At 42.3% G+C, this 21,872-nt stretch overlaps 1 protein-coding gene across 1 annotated transcript in view; it reads right to left on the reverse strand.

The window, feature by feature from the left end:
• The window catches only part of LOC126563289 (DNA-directed RNA polymerases I, II, and III subunit RPABC2), a 152,102-nt gene that overhangs the window by 96,012 nt on the left and 34,218 nt on the right, over positions 1 to 21,872 (reverse strand). The gene's annotated exons all lie outside the window — the stretch shown is intronic.

Genomic DNA, 21,872 nt, shown 5'->3' on the forward strand with positions numbered 1-21,872 from the left:
AATTAATTATCACAAGCACAGATTCACACACACACACACACACACACACACACAGAGAGAAGATAAAACACACATCCGCCACAATTCCTTATCCCTAGTACCAGGACTTTGCTTGCATACATTTTCCCATCCTGGATATGATAAAGAACCGCTGCTTATCGGGCACGGTTTTCGATGATCATTAATGTAATGGTATGTACATGTAATCCGCAGACGAAGGATCCTTGTTGCACAGCCACATCGTGTCCCACGCTTTTCCGGGACTGGTATTCGTGACTGTGACTTGTGACATTCGGTAATTTCTGTGCCCGGGATAGTCAGGAGTCAGAAAACGCACACACAGAAAGAGAGAGAGACAGTTTACCTTTAACAAACCTGCCTATTGGAAGCGTACCAGCTTCCCAGCGTGGTGGTGGTGGGGACACTTAAGCACATTAACCTGCTGCCGATTGACGAATCGGGAAGCATGTGTAGACTACGGTTGAAATGCGAACCAGACGGAAAATCCTTGGTTTGGAAAGTCTCTTTAGAAGAGAAGCAGCAACAACAACCAAAAAAAAAAGGACACCCACTCACTCACAGTGAGAGAAACAGTTTCGATGCAATAAAATTTCATGAATTATTCAGCAGTGATGGGATATTTATTTTTCTTTGTTAGGACACCGAACCACATACACACTAGTGATAAAGGCGGAAGTGGGAAAGCTTTTGACTTGAAGCAGCATTACCCTCACCAGCATTCACTCGGCAACTCCTTCACAACTACGCTAGAAAGTGGTTTTTTTCCCCGGGAAAACGGTAAGCTTACTAGCAGGGAGAGCAAAAATGGACACCGGAATTGAGCGGGGTTTGGGAAAATGGAACTTTATTCGATTCCGTTCCTGGAATGGCACGATCCAAACCGAATTCTGCTGCCCGGATTTATCTGTCTCAGAACACAAAACTGCGATGACGACGACGATGATGATGATGATGTGATAATGTTGTGTTGATGCTTGGCTCCGGGATTCACTTAAGAAAATGGGGGAAGCCACCTTCCACTACACTTCCTACCGGTCCGGCTTCCGCTTGTTAACGGTCAGTTGAAGTTAGTTTCGATCATAAATCATATCCATTATATCCATCCGTGCGCTTGCCTCGCTACCCCTCGAGCACGCCCAGACCGCGCTCCGGGCTCCAGGGTCGGGCAAAGGAAATAGAGCGCAACCAATATCCTTGGGTGCGGCCAACACCAGCAGTATTATGCTCCTGTCAAACGATGCCATGCCACGTTACATGTTCATGGTGAAAAATCATTCACCAGCTCCTGCCAGATGGATTCAGATGAGTGGAAAAATCATCATTATGCAAATGCATCCACCAAAGCACAAAAAGATTACAAGTGACACAGGAAAAGGCTACGGCAGAAGTACCAGCGGCCAAGGACTTTGCGTCTCCTTCGGTCGCAAATGTCCCATGGTGTGGAAAGACACATTTTTCTTCACGACGTGGACGTTGACTTTCACATTTGCTTTTAAATAACAACCACACCGCTGTCATCCGTGTGCGACATCATTTCTAATTGCACCGGAGCTCACCGAAGCGCATAAGCGCACCACAACGGAAGCACTACACAGTAATGAATTACTTAAACAACATGTTTGACAATTCCAACAAACCAACAAAGAAATATTGTCTCACAGAACGGGCGGGTTTTTGGAGGAGTTCAAAACAGAAAATTCACCACACGGCAATGCGGTGGCAAGAAAGCAAAAATTTACAAACACACAAGAAAAACGGAGGGAAGGAAATTTTCATCATCCAAATATACTCGTTGCATAAATTTATCATAATTTAAAATACTTTTTCCTTCTACAATTTCGGAATGCGCGAGGAGAAAGAAAGTAAACAAAAAATATAAAACCCCGCGTCACCCACCCAGGAGGCAAACAAACCTGCTTCAGCAAGCACCATTACTCGCGAATTTCGACTAATGGAAAAGGAAAGAAAAAAGCAAGCCCAGCAAAAGGATATTCCGGAAGTGGCGCGCGTTGGTCGGTGTGCTGCTGGTCGTCCCCGTTGGTCAAAGTCAACAGACAGAAACGGCCTGGTACCTGCTACTTTGTGCAACCATCGTAAACAACTTGGCAAATGTTGCTCTGTTTGTTACTCTTTTTATTTGCGGACGGGTTTATTTGCTATCTACGCTGTTTAACTCTTTTGCTTTCTTTCGCTTGAGGTTTAATGATTTTTTTTTTCTTCATTTTCATTCTTTATTTTAAGGCAGTCAAAGAAGGTGAAGAGACATTTTAAAAAAATTATGTTTGCTCTACAAATGATGAGTTGTGTTAAAATTGTCAACACATCTTAACATTTGCAGTTGGGATATTGCCTTAAACAAATTTTGGAGTCTTTGAGGGCAACCTCACATATTGATTTTTACTTATAAGATTTAGCTTGGGTATTTTGTATTTAATGTAATTCACTCTTTTTTTATTCTCTATTTTTTGTTGTATTTTTATTTTCTATTTGCTGGATTCTTTATAAAATTGATACAATATTAGTGTATAATGTTTTAAGCCTTTTTGCTGCTCAAAGCTTTTTTCTGGAAACGGTTTATAAAGTTAATTTCCTAGCATGAATTATTTAATCATTTGTTTAGTATTTTCTTTTCTCCTTTTTTTATTTATTTCTTTCCATTTAAGTGCATTTCACCTTGCAATCAATGTGCATCGTTTTAGCTGTTTGTACTGTTGTAGTAATTAATTTTTAACAAAAACAATGTTAGATGTTAAAAATTTAACTTAAACTTATATAAAAAGAACAACTTACTGATATGGAAACATTCTTTTACACCAAAGTTTTGCGCACAGTTAAGGTAGGTTTTTTTGTAAAGCTGTTTTACAGCTTTAACTATCTTAAATAATATACTTTAAAGAAAAAACGTTGCTTGAGAAATTAAAAATACAATAAAATGTTATGTGTTTTTAAAATGTTTACTCGCAAAATAAATAGCTAATGATGTATCTCTTAAGAATAAGTCGCTATCTAATGATCTTTCTAGATATTGTGCAGACAATCGTACGTGTTTTTGCTGTCAGTCTTTTTTTAAATAAAAAAAAATCTCTTTTCCATTATGAACCATCCTAGCTATTGTCCCTGCTATACCAAATTATCTCAGGAAATGGCCACCTTTTCCTTTAATATAAATCCTTCCGCAAACAGAACTTCATGACCACGAGAGCATAAACCTTCTTGGTCCTTCTACAACCTGCACACACCGTCCCTACTGTGTCGCAATGGAAAATTGAATATTTTAATATTTTAGATCCGGAATAAAATTACAATCATTACTTTTGTGTCGTCCCGCCACTTGAAGACACATTGTCTGAGGCCTGTCCGCCTGGCATTGTACCAAGGGTGTGCAAGCAGAAAGAAATTGTCTCTCTTGAGTCGATGATAAGGTTGATGATGAGGCTGAACGTGCGTTGAGGCATACCGCGGGTTAGAACTGAATTTTATTTATTGTTTTCTTTCAACTTCCCACAGCGTCATCTTTTTCATCAACAAAACATACTAATCTCATACACTTAAAACTACCGAAAATGTGTTTCAGGATATGAAAACGAATAAAACATTCTTACACGTACAATCAACAGTAAACATTCCACCCGACCGCTCCATTTCGTAAACCGACTATTCAACCGATACTATCGTGGTGTAAATTTGTGAGTTGATAAAGCGCTCAAGATCTCGACGCGGCGACGCAAAAAGGTAGGGACGCTTATTTCCTAATTTACATGCCTAATTAATCTACGTTGGCCAGCGAAAAATCAGAAGGAAGTTGACCGGGGAAGAGCTTCGTCCTGTCGAAAAGGATTACAACCACTCAAAAACCCTCGGTGGACGATATCGGTCCCAGTTCGACATAAATCAAATAGCAACGAAATATTTCGGCTTTGCTCCTACCAATTGGGAGAAGGTACTCGTCTAATCAGTGGATCAGTTGTTTTGGGGAATTGCGGGAATAAAATAGAGGAAGGAGAAGTTGATCAAGACACGGGTTACCATTAACGGCACGCAACAGCAATCACCATCAAACCCGGTGGCCTGTGGTTCTGGGCTGTTTTGGATCGTCATGTCCTGGGGAGGCTTTTGGTTGTAATGAAAAGCGATCGAAGGACGCCGATAAGCGTGCACGGTGGCAGGTGCGCCTGTTGGCTACGCACCCAGAGAAGCGAAGAGAGAGCGAGAGTATGTGTAAATTGTGCTAACAAAACAGCTTCATTTTATTGAACGGAAGAATTTCGATCTGAGGAAAAATTAATCAATGTTGTTTACGTTTTGATTTGTTTATACATTCATTCCTTAATCCTTTTTGTGCTTTAATTAAGATTTACGTGCAAAGAAAAGGAAAAATTCCGTACAGGTCGATTCATTCCTAACAAGCGTGAAACGTGAAGAATGTCTTAAATGTCTTTTCTTTTGCCGTAATTTGTGAGCTAAAATCTGCCAAACAAAACAAACACAAAATACCGAGCGAGCGGTCAAAATATGAAATTAAATCACAAATTTTCCAAGACGAACGTGTTTAACCTTCTTTTTTTGAATTATAATTCCACCAACTAAGGAAATGTTTCCCTCAGACTCGGGGGGACTGTTTGATTTATTCGATCAACTGAAACCCATAAATCCGTCACATTTTTTTTCACGTGTTGAGTGGACACGTTTCCTGTTAAAGCGTTCCACCAACGAAACAAAAAGGCTTCGAAATTTGCCCTCAAAAAGCATTCTACTGTCGAGCGAATGTGCGTCATACTGAGCATTGGCATAAATGCAGTCAAAAGCAGCACGTACCGTCCCTTTTGGCAGGGCATTCTTGGGATGATGATCTGCACGTGATCGTGGCTCCATCATCGACACGTCCCGACACAAATTGATGCAACATACTTGCATGCAAAATGACGAGGAAGACGTCATTGCTTTCCTTCTAGCGTACCGTTAGGGTTGTGCATAACGTAGGTGGATGTTTATGAAAGAAATAATTATAATTTAAAAAAAATTGAACTATTTATTTTTATATATGATTTACTATATTGGGAGGCTTAAACTTAATATCCCTAACTGACCTAACTTTATTCTACATGTGTCTGTCTCAGTACCGTCAGTTATCCTGTCTTTCTACCGTTGCCCATTGTCATTCCATCGATCGACGTCTATATTGTTCCTCTCTCCAATCTCAAGACCCTTTTCTGTACGTATCTTTCCTTCTGTCACAGTTTATTGCTACACTAATTGTGTACCACCGCAACAGCAATAGCATATGAATTTGCATGCGTGAATCGATTTCGCCGCTGAACGCACAGAAAAGCCCCAGATCATCCGCCCATCGATCATCTGTGTATGCGATCGTGCGCGTTGCACTTGCGCGAAAAAAAACAGGCTTCAATTTGCTCAATGCCCACACACACACACACAAGCGAGCAAGGTGTGAGGTGCGTGCCCTCGATACAAGCCTCCAACCCTCCATCCAGCCTTCGATATGCTGCGATGCATTTTAAACATAACGAGCACTTGACTGACACATGGCTGCGTGCGTACCGTACCATCAACATCATCATCATCTCTCTCCCGAGTTTTTGTCTTGCAAATCCGCACACGCATACACCATTTTACGTCTGGCAAGCTTGTGAAGCAGCGAGCGATAATGCTAAACATTTGCTATCATAATTATTTGCCATTATTAAAGAACCGCTTTGTGCGACCGAGCCTCCCGTGATCTTGATTGATGTATCACGCGCCCAAAGCGGTGTCGGGCCGAGCGCTCCGACGCTCCAATAGTGGCAGGATCGCGCCACATCAGACGCATTGATGGATCCTCCTACTCCAAAAAAAAACAAGACGGCCAACCACCGCCCGTTCCGCTTATCAGTGACGAATAGTTTTCCTCGCTCGCTGCACATTTCGCGAACGTGAAAAAAAACGCACCCTTGACGAGCGGCAGGCACTGCTGTTAATTCACTGCTCAAACATCTTCAAAACACATGTTTCCAGCCGTGTCGGTGACTGTTGCGTGCCGTATGGGAGCGTAGGAAGCAAAAACACGAGTTTGGTAGGAGTGGGATTGTGGGGGGAGAGAGCAATTTTCCGCCCAACACTGGCTGATGCGTTTAACCTGCAACGCAGCTGCGAAGGTTGGGTGTTGGGTGTGAAATTGCACATGCCGTACGCAAAAATTATCCACCTGAACGCATGAAGAAATGTTCCGGGAAAGCGCCCGGCACTGATGAGCGATGCGTACAAAGCTTCGTACAAACCCGTTAACAAATCGTTAGGCGAAGCAGACAAACTGGAACACCGGTACATTGGTAGTAGTAAATTGGTTCCAGTGGCAGCAGTTATCAGGAAAAAAGGAAGTTGTTTTTTGCTTGGTGAAAATTGTACTTATAATTGCTGAACATCATGTGAGCTTTATGCTTGTAGGAACACAATAAAACATGACACAAAAAACGACCTTATTATATCTAAATTGGGCTAGAAAAGAACTTTAAGTACTAGTGAAATCCCATCGATTAATTAAGACGTTAAAATCTATAATGCTCTTTGTACAATTTTGCAAAAGGAACTCTTGTACAAAACGAATGAGCCGTTAAGTCAAAAGTACCCTAAGTCCTCAGAGTTCTCAGCAGTACTCTATAGTTTTACAATTGATTATTACGGTCCAGTGCCGTATTGTCCAGTACTCTATAGTGATCGATAGCAAATAGACACTTTCTGGCAGTGCTATATCCCGATCAATCTACTGACATCTTCCAAGTTTGCTGGCGTTCGCTGCGTACAGGAAATAGGGCTATTGAATCACTCACTCTCACTCATGTTGGCCTGCTCTTTTAAAGAGCACGTCGTCGTGACATGGCCCGGTCAACAATAGATCGCCAGGAAACTCGATCCCTGGCTGCAGCTTCCCATCCGTGTAGGCACCCGATCTCCGACAGGTCACCCATCACCTAACCCAGCCAACGAACTCGCTGTACTCCCCGACGCCTCGTGCCGAACTGGGGGCCCCGGCCATCGTATCCTGCCGGTCATTGCTACCGTCAGGATGTCCGGTTCTCCGTATAGCTCAGCAAGCTCGTGGTTCATCCTTCTTCTCCACACTCCATGCTCGAACACACCGCCAAAGATGGTCCGGAGGATGCGACGCTCAAACACGCCAAGAGCGTTTGCATCCTCCGCTCGGATGATCCAAGACTCGTGGCCATATAGGACCACCGGGCGTCAATGTCATCGGTGAAGCGAAGAAATTTAAGAGAGTGGTAGATTTAAGAGACCGGTACGAGGCTACAATATATGGGCAGTGGCGGATTTAACAGTAAGCAAAGTTAGCGGGGGCTCGAGCTGATAAGAGGCCCCGCATTCACATACAATGTTCTCCCGGGTCAGCGGATTCAATGTAACAGATGCTCAGTAGAGGATTAAACGGATAAGGCGGCCTTATCTGGTCTAGGGTTGAGAGCGGCCAAAGCTGCCTCCTGTAATAGGCTTCTTAACATGGGCCCCGTGCACAGTAGAAGTTTCATACAAGGTAATCATATTCGCTACTTGAATCAGCTTGTTTCGCCACTCTAAGGGCCCAAAACTGCCATTCCGCTTAAAACCTTCGAAGGAGTAAATCCATCACTGGATAGGGCGCCTCCGTCGTGGGTCTAAATCCGTCACTCTCAATTTCTCAATTTCAAAACTGCTAAGTTCAAACGAAGTGAATTCTAATATCAAATATCCCTGATTAGTGTATAATTACCATGTTCCCAGTACTGATATCAAACAAATTCTGAATTCTACTGCAACAATCTTTAATCCATGCAACCGTCCAGAAATATGCTTGAAACTCTGCCTTTTGTTGAACCACAACATTATCAAATATTTTTAAGCAGGACTCAAGCTCATTAATCTTTCAAATGATGAGGGATTTAGCACAGATATAATACTCAATTTAGTTAATTGCTAACTTTTTATAGTTGTAGTTTCTTCTTCTCCAGCCGAACTAGCCCTTTATTCACTAGTCATCAGCGGACACTGTACCATTAAGATATTTTGACCCTACACAAAATCAAACGTCATTTTAAGCTTTGATATAGCACTGTGTACTAGAATTTGTATGATACTCCAACATACCAATACATTCCATTGAGTCATACGTGACAAAGCACCGCCACAAATTCCGCATTCCTTAGCCAGCAAACGAATCGCCATAAAGTAAAGTTTCGCGAGCTGTCAGGCGTCGTAGGCATAGTAAGAAATTTTATTGGTTTGGGTGGTTAATCAATTTCAGCTAAACGGTAGTCCAGCCAAACGGTATAGTCGTCAGGGACTCCACGTAACGGTCGTCACTAGTTTTACATAAATCTTCTGTACCGTTTTTCACACAACACCCACCAACTCCGTGTGTTTGATGTGAGCCTTCCAGTTCCACCCGAATGTGGGATACTTTTCCGAAACGTGTAACGAAACAACAACAACAAAGAAACGCCAATGTGTATTTGACCAATTTGCCAACGTTCATCACCGAGGGGCCGAGCGGTTCAGTGGACATAAAGTTGCCATTTTAATGGCACACTAAATACACACAATTTTAATCCAGCACGTCCGTCCGTGTCTAGCTACTGTCGTGAGTTTGGCAAACCCCTTTTGGTGGATTTTTTTTGTTTTTGTTTGTTTGAATAACGACCACGATCTGCTGTTCGGATTGTTGCTTCCTTCCAAAAACTGTTTCTGCTGTGAGCTTTTGCTTTGTTGCGTTTGTTTGTTGACCACCAGAAAACCTCCGTACGGTTTGGTCGTGAATGTTTTGTCAAGCTGGATGTGTAATGAATACTAACTCGGTGACTTGTGGTCTATACGAGGCGCGTCTTCATGTAACTGTGAACCGGTCCGAGGGGAGAAGCGAAAAGACTCGTGATGAAACTGTAGCAATTGAGCTTTACCGGCACACTAGTAGGTGGGCAAGTACAAGTCGTGCTTGTTATTTTTTACGATTAAAAAGTGTTCAATTCTTTAAAGAATTTTGCACATTTTCCATTCTTTAAATTCATTCTTTCCAAACAAAAAAAAAATCCAAAATCAAATTCATTTTCCATTCCAAAACGAAACCACACCTACGATCTTTCCTTCCGTTACTAACGGTCCAATATGTCCTTCAAACTGCTACTAAACCGCCACTCTTTCATGACATTTCCTGCTTGAGTTTGGGGAAAATTGGGGGGGGTCATACACACAGCCATGTCAACGGCAGCATGCATGCAACAACCGTACGTACGTGTTGTGACGAACGTCGTCGATACGTCCGTGCACCGTGCCCAGGCGTAACCACGAAATTGGCAATGAAAATGCAACAGAACAATCGAGCTATGAATTGCATACCGATTTTCCGCTGACGTGCAGACCGATTGCACTTTTGCATGTTGGTAAGCACACTTTCGCGTTTCGGGGCCAATGGAATGAGCGTTTGCAACGACGTTTTGAAGGGTAGAACGAAAACCGGTGCTGCCGTCGGTTACCGTTCCAATTTAAGCCCTTAAATCAGGCAACAGTTTTCCTTCTACGCGCGGTGGAATGTACAAGGCGTCTAGAGGCGTGAGAATAGATTGAAGTTTCAAGGAGAAATAAAATTCTACGTCCCTTTTAAAGTACAAGCTCCAGCAGCTGAAGTATTGCATCAAATAGTTATTATTAAATGCACAACGTATAAGCCAGGTAGGGTAATGTTACAGCACATTTGCAATATAATTAAACTATGATGGATCACTTTTCTCCTATGTAAGCCTCATTACCTATTTTCCAGTTAAAAACTCTCTCTTATAATCGAAAACGATGCATTCAACCACAGCTACTACCACTACTACTCAATTAAAATGTCATTAATATCATCATAATCTTCACCGCTGCACTGCTACAATGTTGCCAATAAGAAATAAATCACTTCATCCCGAACGTTAGCCTCTGCCGAGCCATTTCTGCACGTCAGATTTTCCCCCGTGTACTCAACCGAATACGAATGCTCTCATCTTGAGGGAAGAAAAATAAATAGCGCAAAAGCTTGCGCCGTGACGTACAATTTGGTGCAAATGCGTGCATACATTTTTCCTTGGCCAAGGGCCACTGTGGTGTTGTGGATTCTTGTGGTGGATTGTTGCATTAATTAGGAATTAAATGATCTGAGAAATAATTGAGATACTTTTGAGATTGGCCGACCACGATGGAACGAAATGGAAACCCAGAAACGAGTTCGGTTTGCAGGGTTTGATTTCATTAGAACTCGTGTTTCCGGTGCTATTTCTGTATTCTATGAGCCTCACACACATACACACACAAAAAGGGTAGCCAAAGGAGCAAACGGGGGTCTTATAAATTCGTTAATTAAATAGTCACCTTTTGCTTAAGAAAATTAACACGAAAATACTTGCCAAAAAAGGGTCTCTCCCCCGTACCCGAGAAAAGTTTCCGGTTTCCTTTTACCGTACGCTCGTACACCGTGGTTAATGAACCAGAGTTGAAATAATGGAACGAAAGAAAAGAAGAAGAAAAAGAAGCTTAACACAAAAACCTAAGCCCGGAAGATATTTGCCCTCTAGTTCTAACAATTTTCACATACCTTTTTGGGACCTGCACATGGAACGAATATTCCTGCTTCTCGTGGAGGGAGGCACACATACGGGGGCAAACTAGGGCCAGTCCGGCCGGCCGAGGCCTTCCGAATCCCATTAGCACATGATTATGCTTTCTTTTTAATCATCATCATCACTACCACGGCCTGGGTGAATTCATTAGGTGGGTTGATTTTTAGTAGATTTTTGTTTAAATTTTTTCGATACGCTACAACTAATGTGGATGAATATTTATCAAAAATAGAGCGTAGAATCGGGAGGGCAATAGTTCGGGTTTCCCTCTCACCCTCCTTCTCTCTCTTCCTCTCTCCCTCCCTCTTTAATTCCTTGCCTTTAGGTGTGGTACTTCCGTTGCCCATTCGTTGTTATCGTTATCTGCGTTTTGTATCACCAAAACCCAAAGCAAACCTCTCTCGAAAGCTTTTGCAAAACATGTTTTAGTTTAAATCATCTATTTTATGTCTTCGTTTACTTAGAGCAGCACAACAAGAAGAGGTCCTTTGAAAGCCATTTACATCATGTAAGAAAAACCCTTCTTTTTGTCGAGCTCGAGCAAGTCCCTCTTTGCTTACACCAAACCCTATATCGATTACTAATGGACTGTCCACTCACGCCAACGAATTTGTAGCCCCGTTAAAGCTCTTGTCGGCCTGCTCTATCTTGCTCTATCGGAGCAGCTCTATCTCCCAAGCTCCATCATCCGGCGTATCATCTTGCTTATCCACTCAGGCGCCAAACAAACTGCGCAAGCTCCAGCACCGCGAATTCGGAGAGCAATTGCCAGCAAATCGATCTGCCGAAGCCAACTCCCCGCCAGCCAAGTCTCGAGCGGAGATAAATAATTTATGAAAATTACCATCGATGAATTGTAGATGGATTGTTTTCGCTGCAAAGTTGTCCCGCGAACCCGGGGACACCTCTTATGGTGGTGTCTTAACGGCATAAAAAGTGTGTCAAATTCTAATTCGTTTCCATACCATTCGGGAGCGATGCGTGTGGATTCTGTTTTGCTCCAGGACGGCCATACAGGACGGCCTCTACACTGGGGGTCATTGCAGACAGAAAGAGTAAATCTCTTGCAAGGCTCCACTAGACAAAAGCATCGTCCGGAGAGACAATACTCGGGTCGGGCTTGCACGGGTTCGATTGGAGGATGCTGGTTTGGTGCTTTTGAAATGCGCATATGCAATTCCTTCAGCAAATCGGTACCACGGATAGCACACTTCGATATCGACGAATCGTAGAAGGCGGAGTACCTGTTGCTAGCTGTAGTTAGCAACCGTACGAGAGGATGCTGCAAAACAAACAACTATCGCCCGGACGCCCTGAGAGAGCATGCTCGGGAAAAGCTTTCGGTAGTTTGGGACACTACTTTTCGCATTTCGTGTGGGAAAAAAGAAGAAAATTCTGCAGAAGCTGGAAAAAAAGGTGGAGCTTTGCGGGATAGAAAATCCTGGATGAAATCCTCGTACAAACCCATCTTTTCGCGTGCATCGAATATAAATCTTCCAAGGTTTAATAAACTTTTTTTTTTTTTTTTTTTTTTTTTTTATTCATGAGGGACGGCCTGGCCGTATTGCTTAATAATAAACTTTTTCATCAGAAATGAAAAATTACCGCCAAGAAAGCTTTTTTTTATTGTAAAAATGAAACAAATGAAAATTTAAAATGAAGAATTGCACACTTTCGCGCCTTTTCCACGCGTTAATAATTTTTCGTAAAGCAAAAAGCAAACCATACGGCCGTACGGAATGGTTACACAATTTCCAGTCCGGGTCGTAGGATTACGTTCATAAGTTTGAGGATTTATTTGCGATTTATTTTGCAACAATGGAAACGGAACCAGAGGCTCGCGTTAGTCAAAAATAAAAGTCTACGCTCCAAGATGGAGTGTCCAGCAATTCCCATTTCTACAGCGATGTATCACGATGTTCCGCTGCCGGAGCGGAGTTGTTTTACGGGGCATTAATTTTTTCTTTCCTCTCTAATCTTAAGAAAATTTCATAATTCCGACCTTTCCGCGGGCTTGTAGCGGCCAAGAAGGGGACGAACAAAACACCAAGAGGAGCCTACAGTCTCTAATCCAAATATTAATCGTCTACCATGTCCCAAACCACTTCCGAAAAGCCAAACCACGCGGGAAAAGCCACCGCTCATGGGTTTTCTTTTTATGAGACTCCATCCAAAACCCCAGGAGAAAGGCTCGGACGGAGGCACAAATGCGTGGCATAAATTATGTAATTAACAAACTATAAACTTAAAAGAACGAAACACCTTCCCACAAACTTTTTTTCTCCTGAAACACACCGAAAACGAAAACAAAATTCGCTAGACGATCTACACACACATACACACACACCCGTTCGCCCTGTTCTTAATCAAACAGATTCAGGGCAACTGCCAACGGTTTGTCACGAGCCCGTACAAGCCGAAGCTCAAGAGTCCGTGTTACACTTTTATGGTCCGGCCATAATCCGGCCAGACCATTGACCATTGGTTGCTGTTGCGGTGGAGCGCGCAGCTCGTAAAATGCCGTGTTTAAAAAGGGTTTAGTCACTATTTACCTTAGCCCCATTGCGAGCCTTCAATGGTACAGCCAGCAAGGTAATGATTAGCGGCCGGTTTACTCTATAAAGCCGCCGTTTCTTAACGTCCGCAGCGTCCACAGCGTTTGCAGCGATTTGTTCTTGCCGGTGGAGAATCTGCCGGCCTGGGCTTGTTAAGCCCGCGAAAGTGGCCACCTTATCGGGCACGGAAATCTAGCGAGCGTTCGTATTTTCGCTAGCGTCAGAGCGTTATAAGCGTGTTTCCGTCAAGTTATGAGTGATCGCGAAAGAACATGGATTAATTTGTCCGAATGGCAATGGGAGGTTTGTGTGGTTGGCTGTGGCTTTTCTTAAGTGCACTAGATTATAGCCAACAACAGGGCCGGATGTTGTTTAGTTGCTTCATCAAGAAGTGATGGAGTGCTGATTTAGTAATTCTACCTTTCTGAAAGTTGGATTAAATATTTACTTTTAACCTCTGAACTAGCTGGTTTTTGACTGTAAGGCCTCCCCAAAATTTAGATTACCTTTTAAAAAAAACCTCTCAGTTACATGAGCTTAATAGGGAGTCGAACTAAAAACCTGCCATATGATACTTCTCACGACTGTTTTCTCATAATTTACGCGTTTGTCTTTTACCAGATATCTTCTAGAAGATAAATGAAAGTCTTAAACAAACTCTTACTCTAACACCACAACGGACAGGTTGTTGATGCTAGCGATCTTCACCGTCCTTGGACGATAGTTTGATAAATCAACAAAGAAAATCGAACCAAAAAAAAAACACAGAAATACTTCCCACTAAAGATGCTGTTATATCTTTCCCACTTTGGCGGCCCCAAAAAATCATGCTTTTCTACCCCTTATACTAGTTCCACCGTACGCAGCTTTGCACAAGTTCCTTTTGGTTTCGTCAGTGCGTTCCACAAGGGTTTTATTGCGCCCCGTTGTTGCCGTTGTTCATCTTCAACTCAGCAGCACATTGTCGCTGTCTTTGTTCGGCTTGCGTTGTGCGTTGCCGGACCTACCGAAAAAAGGGCGCCCGCGACTGACCAATCGAGACCCGTGTGCGTGTTGTAGGCGTTCCGAAAACCGACCATCATCGTTGCAGAGGTTTTAGGGTAGTGTTTATGCGGACGGATATGTTGGCTCGCTCGCTTGAACTGTAGTGAACCTGTGTGTTTTATTTTTTTATTATAAAAATGTTCACATTTTGTTAGACAATGTTGTCGTTTTGGAAATAAAAATATTGACATTATTCTTATTTGTTTAATTTTTAAATGTAGCTTTAGTTTGCGTCGTAAAGAGCGTTGATACTGTTTTATCCTCTGATTGATTAACAAAATGTTCTGAAAAATATTTCTCACGAATAAAATTTGAAGACCACATCATTAGACAATTATTAACAATTATTTATTTTGCAAGGACAGTCTGGTTGCATTGGTATGAATATAGTTTATTATTTATTGTATTTTACTGTGCATCTCTGAAACACTTTACAATACAAATATTAATTGCTTTTTGGATCTTTCAAAAAGCAATTTAACTTTCTTTTCGTTCAAGATATTGACCAACAATTTATGAATTTTTTTAAGTTAAATTTTAGTAGTGATCTTTACTATACATTGTTCATTTTTAACAGAAGTTTAAAGACCTTTCTCTAACAGTTTTGTCCACTTTAAGCCTATTATTGCTTTCTGCTTACGATATATCGCAGTCTTGCCTCTGTTTCGATTAGTCATGCTCACTTCTACCAACCCAATTTTACTCTTTCTTTTACTTTTGCATTCACCTTACCAAGTGCTTGATCTTACGGTTGCCACTAACCGATAATCCTAGTCGCTAATTTTAAGCACAAACAGTTTTTCGTAAATCTTTAAAATTAAAATTTAGTTACCTCATGCCAATCTCTAGGATTATTAATCGATTTCCACGTGTTTAAGTCCTTTGGTTTCCACAATTTTTGTGTTGGAAAAGTGGAAAAAGTCATTTGGTCCACAAGCTTCAGATTTAAAAATTTTTCTAATAATTACAAATTTATATTTGGTGCCGAACAAACCTACTGTTATAAACGCTTAAATCTGGTAATTGATAATTAAAAATAATCAAGCCACGAAGCTTTTGCAAAAATTAATAAAACTTTTAACGATTCAAAATCCAATGAACCAATGCACATGAAAAATTAAGAAAGAGAATTTCCACCACAGCTAGACTAAAAGCATCGGCAATCGATGGAAGGCAACCCCTGCCGAGCAGAAGCGCCGATGCACGGAAAAAAGGCGTGGTTGACGAAACTTCGCAATCGCACCAGCCGCACAAAAGTGAACACAGGTTGATGCGTTCCATGCAAAAAGAAAAGGCAAAAGGTGCAACAACAAACCAGCAGCCCACATATTGCGGTGAATTACGGTGCCCCGTACGCCGGCAGCTTCGTAACATTGTCACAAGAACAGAAAAACAACCAAAAATAAAGTAAAACCGCTGTTTTCTCCGGTGGCATTTTATCAGGTGCTCAGCTGTGCACTCTTTCTGCCTGCTGTCTGCTGCCAAAGTTTCCATTCGCACAGTGGAAAGTTTAAGCTCCCGAGAGGGGGGTTAACTCCTACAACCGTACGAAGGGCGCACATTTCTTTCACGATGCATGGTGCATCTCGTTTTTTCACACTATTTCCTCATGTCAAAATGCATTTCTCGCCGATGCACAGCCGTCGCGTGGCGGTACCTTTTCTTTCACCACAGTCAACAAATAAGGAAAATGCTAAATCCTTATCTCTGGAGCTCTTGGTGCAATAACAGAAAACTTCGTCAACGAGCGAGCGATCTTCGTCCTTTTGGGCGCCGTCGTCGTCCTGTCCTGGTTTTAATTTCATAATTTATTACAATCTTAACAGGTCGTAATTAAAATGATAATGATATCCCAGGGAACGAAGTGAAACTTTTAGCCACGTTTCGGGCAAGCGAGAGTTTACCTTGCTGCTTCCGGTTTGCTTAAGCGGGCGGAGATGAATAAAGTGAAGAGCAGCTTTACTGCTAGTGGCGATTTTAACCGATTTTTTTTTTCGTTGATTTTACATTACAGAACAAGTAGTTTGAGGAGTTACATGCGAAGCATAATTTTTTTAATGGTTCTGTTATTTATATTAAAATTTTAATTCGCTTTGTAACATTTTTTCTTAAATAAAATAAATATATAAATCATCTTTGACAAGCTGTTCCTTTATGAACGAATGCCTTTATTCTACAACGTCTATCAATTCTAAATAGATCATGCTCCCTTAAGTTCCCACGGCTTCTCATCATACAAGCAGCCAGAAAATCCTTCCCCAAAGCATTCTTTCACACAACTTCACCTGTCACCTGTTTGTTTGATTAGTTGTTTGCAAAGTTGTAGTATTTTACAACCTTCCCTATCCCCTTTTCCCTAAAATGAACTTTGACTTCCAGCAAAGGAAAACTCCTGCACGGTATGATCTTTGCCTGATCCCCCCCCCCCCCCCCTCCCAGGGCTGGAAAAATAAACATCTTACTGAAACATCAGGTGATTGCGTCTCCGAAAGATTACCATAATTAACACGCCCAAAACCAAAACCAAAAATAAAACAAACTCATTAGAATGCAAATGACTTAAGCTTTGCAGAAAACCCCGAAACCGAATCGCAAAGCTACGCGGCATCAAAACCATCATCATCATCATCTTCATATCAACCCCAGACCTCCCCTTTTTTTTTTGGACGGTATCGGATGGAAGTTCGTTGTTACCGCTTGCAACCCCCCCGGATACTCCTTGCTCCTGTCGCCGCTGCATTTCCCAATTACCCTCCCAGATCATCCCCAAAGCCATGGTAAATGTGTGTGATTTTTGGCTGGTTCCCGTTCCCTTATCACCTCATCAGCACCATCTAATCTTTGCACCTTGGCAGCTCGTTTCGAGATATCATATCTACATACCCACAACTCCCGACACATACACACACACACTGAACACCAAAAAAGGTCGCTGTAAAAAATGGGTCCACTACCGAAATATGATGTTGAGGGCGCCTGCAGTTGACACCGGAACATCGAAACGGGCAATATTATGCAGATACCCATTTTCGCTCCGATTTGAATCTTCCATCCCTCACCGAAGGTTTGGGGAATGAGAGAGGGAGAGAGGAGTGGGGGGGGGAAGGATTGGGGCTGGTTTTATACACATTTTCCCACGGACTAATTCACTAGCGGGATCATCCGCCACACGACAGGATCAATTTAAGGTGACGACGAGGTTCGAGTGCGTACCACTTCGCCAGTAGCCCATTTTCCCCGGGCACAGCTTCGGAGTGATGGCGAGTGAGTGTGAGTGAGACCGGACACGAGGGTGTCCTGTTTCCTTCCCCTGAGTTTGGTGGACCCACCGACACTACGCCTTCGTCACAGGGTGTGAAAATTTTAATTAAACTTCTCCAAAATTGTGACACCAAACATAATTAAAACCAGACAACTTCCAGCGGATGGTGCTGCGTGCGCTTAGGACACACACTAAAAAAAAAAGGAACTAAACCCACTGCAGATTGCACCGGATGGACGGAAGGATGATGAGTTTTGCAGCAAGTTAAATCGATTCCACAGCATCGCAACAGTTTTTCCTTCTTGCAGAATAACCCTGCATTGGTGGTTTGTAGTTTGTCGGGGAATTCCCACGGGCTCTAACTGCTAGTGATACAGTTGCTTTGGGGCAAATATTTTCCTTTGCAGGAAGAGCTGTAAGTTTCGCCCTTGGTGTCGTTTTTAATTACACTTAAACCAATTTAATTTTGCAATTTTTCGTTTGTGTTGAACCTGATTGGATTGCATAATTGGACGTTGGAAAGAGTCATTTTTAAATCTTTCGTTGAAATCAGCTTTGATAGCAGTCTCTTTAGAAAGAAATGAAGATTTGTTCAATACAAAGAAGTCTCCTGCGCTACCTTTAAACATTACATTCAATGCAAATAGATATCGATCGGTCAATAATAAGCGAAAAGTGCTTCAACTTTCGCTTCCCCTAATTTCACTCATCAATTGAAACCTCCAACGCTCAAAGCCAGCATAAAGTTTTGCCCACAAATTGTATCATTTTCAGCACCGGCCAAAGGGCCTTTACCTTTGTTCTTGATGCTTGGAAACTTTACCAGCCCGACACCGTGCTCGCCCGTAGCTGCTGAGCAAGCCATTAACGAGATTAATCAACTAATCTGCAACACGAAAGAAAGTTACTCGACTGTGGCCAGCTCGAACTTTGAAAACGAACGCTAGCACTAACTCGATAACGATGCTGGCGAGCAGAACTAACCACAGCATCCATTTGCCATTGGGGAAGATACTTCTTTCACTCGGAAGAATTTATTTAAATTGCTAAAAAGGGGTTACAAATTGTATCACCACCTGGAGAGATGCCTGATACTCAGGCCTCTTTCTAAATGTGATAGCAACTGGGCAGCTGGAAGCCAACCGTACACCACCATACACAGCCATTCCTTTGTGATCAATAAATTTTACTTTCTACGTCTCGGTAATGCGATGATTTACACTGCTGAGCAGCTCGGCGTTATTAAGTTTTGAGCAGTTGGAATGGAAATTCTAAAGTTATTTGCGTATCTATCCGGCTATCCAAGTCCTCCTTTTTTTAAAATTATTGAATAATATTCTGCAAGACATGTCTGATGCAGAAGTGGAAAATAGTCCTTCAAATAACATTTTATTTTATTTTTATTCATGAAGGACTGCTAGACCGTATTGCTCATGTTATTTTATTGAATTTATTAAATTAGAAAGTCAAACCAAACAGAATGTAGCGCAGAAATTATTTTACAGGCAAAACTATAAACATAACAGATATAATACCGTAATAAACTGCATTTAAAAAAGCAAAGAAATGAAAACTATCCCGAAAAATAAATCATTTTAAATAACTAAGAAATCTTCTTCTTCTTTCCACTCTACTCCACTCCACTTGATCCATCCAACGAGCTCGCTGTGCTCCCCGACGTGCAGAACGGGTCACTGACGAGCACCTTCTTGGTGGGGCATGAGTCCAGCATCCTCATCGCGAGGATCTCCCAATCCAGCTTTGACTACCGTCAGGATATCAGCACCGCCAAACAGCTCAGCTAGCTCGTGGTTCATTTTCCTTGGCCCCAGGCTCTGCTCGTACACACCGCCAAAGATAGTCCTTAACACCCGCCGTTCGAAAATGGCGAGTGCATTGGCGTCCTCCGTCAGCATAGTCCAAGACTCGTACCCGTAGAGGACCCGTGTCAAGGTACGGTAAATCGTACATTTCCTGTGTTGTTGGAGTCTTCTAAATTGCAGGAGTTTGTGGAGTCCGTAGTAGGCACGATTCCCCTGAACAATGCGCCTTCGGATTTCGTTGCTTAAGTTGTTGTCCAAAGTTACGATCGTACTAATGTAGCAGAACTCCTCTACCACCTCGAGATCGTCACCGTCAACTGATACTCTGCTTCCGAGTCGGGCTCTATCACGATCAGAGTCTCCAGCAAGCAGGTATTTTGTCTTCGTCGCATTGATGCTCAATCCAATTCTATTAGCCTCGCGTTTCAGTCGGGTGTTCGCCTCGCACACCGCCGCAGTTGTCCTTCCGATGATGTCGATGCCATCCGCGAACCCAAGAAATTGGAGAGATCAATTGGAGAGCCAAGGAAATCGTGCCCGAGTATCAATTATTCTAAGCATTTTTATAAGCACACAAGCATTCAAAAATCCTGAAACAGAAACATTGTAAAATGTTCTTTACTTATAGTTCAACATTCAAATCGAAAATTGATGAAACTTTAATAATAATAGACTATCGAAAGTCTATGGGAAATAATAACTAAACTATACGGAGAGATTGAACTAGATTAAAAGTACAAGTAGAATCAATTTCTATCAATTTGGAGGAAACAAAAAATCTTATTCGCAATTGGTAAAAAGTAACGAAATAAAACCGTTATCAGCCAGCAATAAATCGAATTTCCTGTTCCAATTTGTCTTCTCTCGCTTTTTACGACCCCATTATCACGAGTGGTTTCTTCTATTGTTGCTACCACTTAAATTATCAACCGATTTGACCACCCAGCAGCGATGCAAGCAATTAATTAATTGACTAATTTTCAATAGCACTTCGCATCGGTTCAATCGACCAAATCATATCAAAAACGCTGCTAAACGTTCCAATCTAACCAATCAACAAACCAAACAAATTACACAATAAGGTGAAACAAGTGTTTTCACCCTCAACGGAGGGAAAGGGAAACACACACTGACATACGCTTCCCGGGCAATAGTAAATTACACGAGACCACCACAATCGCCCGTAAAACCACAACTGTCACATTCCATTAAATCACTCGACTCGATCGCTTCTAGGTCCAATCAACGATAAAAGCCCTCCTGACTTCTTGGCTCAACGGAAGGGATACCCTCCGATGTTAGGCAACGCGAGCTGAGCACCGACGTGACGTGGACAATAGTTTTAATGGACACTTCCGACCGAATGTTAGTTTTATCACGGTAACGCATCGTTCGCACCAACGGCAAATGTAAAACATGGCAAATTAATGGCTTTTTACCAGGATTCACTTTGTCCAACTTTGAAGCATCAACTTTGTGTTCCGGGATCTGACCCTTGCATGATGAGTCTGGGGAATCCCTTTTTCGAACCAGTCTCGAAAAGTGACTTCCTCAGGGGTGGTAAATGGGTGCTCATTTACGATGGTTTTTCGTGTAACATGTGTAAAGCGACCAGAAACGGCGTGATGATGGTGCACTTAGTGGTAAAGTGTTCTTGTTATTGATTGCATCATCGCTTTTTTGTTGGTTGGTCCTGTGCTATTTTCCTAAAAGGATGTAATAAAATGGGTTCGATTAATTAGGAAAAGTGGACAATGCTACAAAATAGCAAAGAAATAAATCTGAATCATGTTGCAGACTTCTCCAAAAAAAAAAAATAAAATAAAAATCCATCATTAGGGAATTTTTATTCCTCAACAAAACCATCCTGCCCACCTTCGGCACAGCTTTAATTTTAACTCTCCAAGATAATTTTGTTTCAATAAACGTCGCCGTCACAATCTCATCTTCGCAGTCACCCTTAACAAGCTCATGAAACCCACTTAAAGTACCATCAACGGCAACGGTGAATATCTGGACGGCGGTTAAGGAAAACTCTTGCAATCTAACTTTAAACAGCATTACACGACTTTGATCGAGCCCGCCGTGTCACAACTCTGCGGAAAACGGAGCAGGCCCCAACAAATGGCCGCCCAAAATCAACACTCACCTAAAAGCAGCTCGTTACCATTTCACTTAAAACTCCTGCACTGGGGATCCGTCTGTCCGGACAACAACACCGAGGCATCGAGCCAAGGATAAACAGCACATTTTGGCTCTCCCCATCGGACGGGAAAGGGGTGATGATGGTGGTTTGCCGGGCAGGACAAAAATTACGGCTAAGAGAAAGAAAATCTCGCACTCGCCAAACTCCCCGGTTCGACCGGTCGGGGGAGTGAGGCCTGGACCTGGAAATTAGCATATTTCAAATTAGAAAAATTCATCACCAAATTCATTAAATCATCTTTCCCTTTTGCTTTAGCCACGTGGTCGTAGTGCGCAACGAGAAACCATACGCAACCACATCACTTCCCACGGCGAAAAGAACAGATTT

This window comes from Anopheles maculipalpis, chromosome 3RL, assembly GCF_943734695.1.
Source record: "Anopheles maculipalpis chromosome 3RL, idAnoMacuDA_375_x, whole genome shotgun sequence".
Classification (NCBI taxonomy): Eukaryota; Metazoa; Arthropoda; class Insecta; order Diptera; family Culicidae; genus Anopheles; species Anopheles maculipalpis.